Source organism: Pipistrellus hanaki (genome assembly GCF_964339955.1).
Source record: "Pipistrellus hanaki genome assembly, chromosome: 3".
Lineage (NCBI taxonomy): Eukaryota > Metazoa > Chordata > Mammalia > Chiroptera > Vespertilionidae > Pipistrellus > Pipistrellus hanaki.
The window spans coordinates 22598085-22602120 of NC_140505.1; positions in this window are offsets into that span (position 1 = coordinate 22598085).

Here is a 4036-nt window from a genome sequence, read left to right on the forward strand (position 1 = left end):
GTCTGTCTGAATCCAAAGTCCCTGCTCTCATTATGTAAATGAGTACACAGATTTCCAGCTGGCTTACCTTTTGCCATCCATGAATGCTAATCAATATATTGATGTCAACTTGAAGAGTTCTCTAATTATTTTCACTAATCATTCATTTTTATAAAGGTGAGAATGGGGCCTGTCCAGACCTGTTCACCTATTAGTCAATATTATCAATAATATCTAATGTTTACTAGTATATAGCACCTACTCTATGCCAGGCAGGATTTAAACACCTTAGGTATATTAACATATTCATTTCTCAAATAACCCCATATGAGGCAATGTAAAGATCGATTACAAAAATGGTCCCAATTCTTCACCTCTCCCCATGTGACTCTGCAGGTCCGCCCATGAAGAAGCAATGGAGCATCTTTCTCACCCCTGGAATCTGAGCTGGTCCTCTGACTTTCCTTGGCCAATAGAGCAGTGGAAGTGACTATACCAAATGAGAGCCTCAGCCTCAAGATGCCCTGCATGCGTTTCCTCTCCAGGCCATCAAACAAGCTGAGGCTGGCCTGCTAGAGAATGAGCAGATGCGTTTCAGCTGATGGTTAGCCTACCCTCAAAAACAGGGCTGCTTATTTCACCCACAGCTAACCAGACAAGTGAAGGAACCTACCTCAGGCCAGAAAAACTGACCAATAGAGCATAACTCAATTGCTAACCAACGAATTAGAAACTAAATAAATGATTGCTGTCTTAAGCCACTAAGTTTCAAGGTGGTTTGTTAGCTAAAGGACACAGGTAGGTACAATAATAATAGTATGTTATTATTAGTTTTTTTATTTCACACCTGAAGAAACAGAGACATAGAGAGGTTTAGTAATATGATAATCTACACTAATAAAAGAGAAATATGCAAATTTCTGTAACTCTGTGACACCCACCAGCCAATCAGGAGTGAGTATACAAATTAACCCACAAAAGATGGAAGGTTAATTTGCATATGCAGGCACTGAGTGAAGACTAAAGACTGAAGGCTCCACTGCAACCGAAGCCAAGCCTGAAGGCTGAAGGCTTGGCTCTACTGCAGCCCGGGTCCCAGGTGCTAGAGAAAAAACAGTGCCAGCAGCCAGGGGAAGGAAGCCTATTGCACGAATCTTTGTGCAATGGGCCTTTAGTATTATAGAACTACAAAGTGTCAAGGCCAGGCCTTCAACTTAAGGAATGTGCCTCCAGAGTCCATTCTCATGATCACCACAAGATCCTGCTCTCAGTCACTTCCACAAAGTCACAGAAAGATTGCTTATAAGATTGGCCAATGATGTTAAGCCAGAAAGGATGACTAATTACCACAGACGACAGAATCACAACAGGCATGACCCAAAATCTATTGATCTGTAGAATAAAACTTCACAGAAAAAAAATATATAACGTCCTGCATCTGAGTTTTTAAAAATATGCAAATAAAAAACAGTGAGGCTTAACTTAAAAGCAGCTCATGTAAAAAATTAAGAGGGGTTTTAAAGAAATGAAACTGAGTAAGAATCAATCATGGGATGCTGCATAAATGGGGGTCTGGTACCAAGCCTCAGGAAGCAACAGTGCTGCCACAAGTGGTATGATTAGAGGGATGTTGATGAGCTGAAGTATAACAATGTTACACAAAAATTCTATTATATGAAAAAGTAAGCATATATAATCTGACCAGGGTGGGGAGGAGCACGAGTCTGTGAGCTCTTAAAATACCTGAAGATTTGTCAAAATGTTGACGAGAAACTAGATTGATCAGTGATTGGAAGCATTACAGTTTTATTGGATAGAAGAAAAAAAACTTTTAATCTTTCTCCCTTTGCCCCTCCAAGCCTGCTCTCTGGACTTGTTCTCTCCTATCCCATAATGAAATTCCAGCACTTCCCATAATGTTCTGATCCTTTTAATCAACAGTTTCATTTCAGTAATTAAAATATGCCTCCAGTGTAACATCAACACCCCAAACTCATTTAAACTTACTAAGGCCTCTCTCTTCTTCCAGCTTGACAACCAATAGAGAGGAAATTTGGGGAGGAGGTGTGGTTGGCTTAGTGTCTCTTCCTTACTCTATCTCCTTCCCCAGATTGTCAGTCACCATGTTTGATTCTTTCAGGGTCAAACCCAAGGGGAGAGGAGATTAGAATAAAAGAGCAAAGACATATAATAGATATGGTTGTATGAGATGGGTGTGCCCTCTTGGGGGCAGACAGACAATTGGGCTTCCTCCAGGCTTCCTTGACTGAGACAGGGCCTCTCACCCCATTTGAAGATTAACAGCTTTCCCTGGCCACCCACTAGTCTATTGGGATCCCCTTGTCCCTCTAAGAAATCCTCTTTCATAGGAACCTTTTTAAAAAGGCCCCAAGACCAGCTCACTTCTGTGTGATCACTGGATTCCTAGAAAAAATGTACCTGTCTGCAACATCAGAGAAAGCACAGCTCCCTTCCAATGCAGCCTTTTCACTAGGTTACAAGGAGGAAGCAGCTACAAGCACAGTCTCCATACTTGACACATTTCAGTATGAGTTCCTCAAACTCCAAGGGACACCCTGAAAGCTCTCAGAATGGTCTTGTTGAATCCCTTCTAATGTGGTTTCAGAGGAAATGCCACACCACTCCAATAATCTTTCAATGGTGAAAAGAGCTCTTCAAACCAAAATAAAAGGATGCTAATAGTAACCTGAAATCACATTACACTATAAAACACACTGGTAATGTATATAATCGAATTCAGAATACTCTAACACTGCAATATGGTATGTAACTCACTTGACTTGAGTATAAAGATTAATGGACTGAAGTATTAAAAATAATTACGGGAGCCCTAACGGGCTTGGCTCAGTGGATAGAGCATTTAGCCTTTGGACTGAAGGGTCCCAGGTTCTAGTCCAGCCAAGGGCACATGCCTGGGTTGCAGGCTCAATTCCCAGTAGAGGGCGTGTAGGAGGCAGCCAATCAATGATCCTCTCTCATGACTGATGTTTCTCTCTCTCTTTCTCCCTTCTTCTCTGAAATCAATAAAGAAATATATTTAAAAATAAATTAAAAAATAACTATGGGTACAGTAATTTGTTAATGGCCACACAAAATAGATGAAAAGTATAACATCAATGGGGGGAGAAGTAACAGGGTAGAGTGTTGTATGTGATCAAAGTTAAGTTGCTATCAACTTAAAATAGACTATTATAATGTTTGGAACCTTGTTTGGAACTGGATTCAAACAAATGAATGAAAACATTTTTTAAAAAGAGCAAGTAAAAAGACAAGTTATCGATTATGGAAAAAAATGTTTGCAAATCATATATACAGGATTTTTTGCTAGAATATATAAAGAACTCTTAAAACTCAGTAACAGGAAAACAGACACAAACAAAAAATTGGCAAAAGGTTTGGACACCTCACCAAAGATACATGGATGACAAATTCATGAAAAGATGTTCAAAATCATCAGTCATAGGAATGTGAAAGGTAAAACTACAAGGATGACAGAGATGTGGAGCAATTGGAACTTTCATACACTGCTGATGAGAATGTAAAACTGCCAATCGCTGTGGAAAAGTTTGGCAGTTTCCCAAAACATAAAACATATACTTATCCTATGACCCATTCTATCCCTAGGTATTTACCCAAGAGAAATAAAAACATATGTCCATACAAAGACTTATAGATGAATGCCCAATAGCAGCTTTATTTGTAACTATTAGCCCAGTGCACAAATTCATGCACATTAAAAGGAAATTAATTAGAAGAAATATTTTATTGTCACTATTCACCCTTTGCAATAAAAGTGTCAACTAAATTCATGATCAACAATGACAGATGGAAACACATGCATGTGATTGGTGCCAGTAAGAGCTTTATATGTATCGCTCATGTGTGAGTCAGCTTAGCCTTTTATAGATATAGAATAAAATAGCTTAATTAGACCTGCTTTCTGATTTAGCTAAACTTTTTCCAGCCCAGTCAAGCATCCTACCTTCTCTGTCAGATAATTGTCAGCAACACAGCAGTAAACATCAGCACAAAGCAG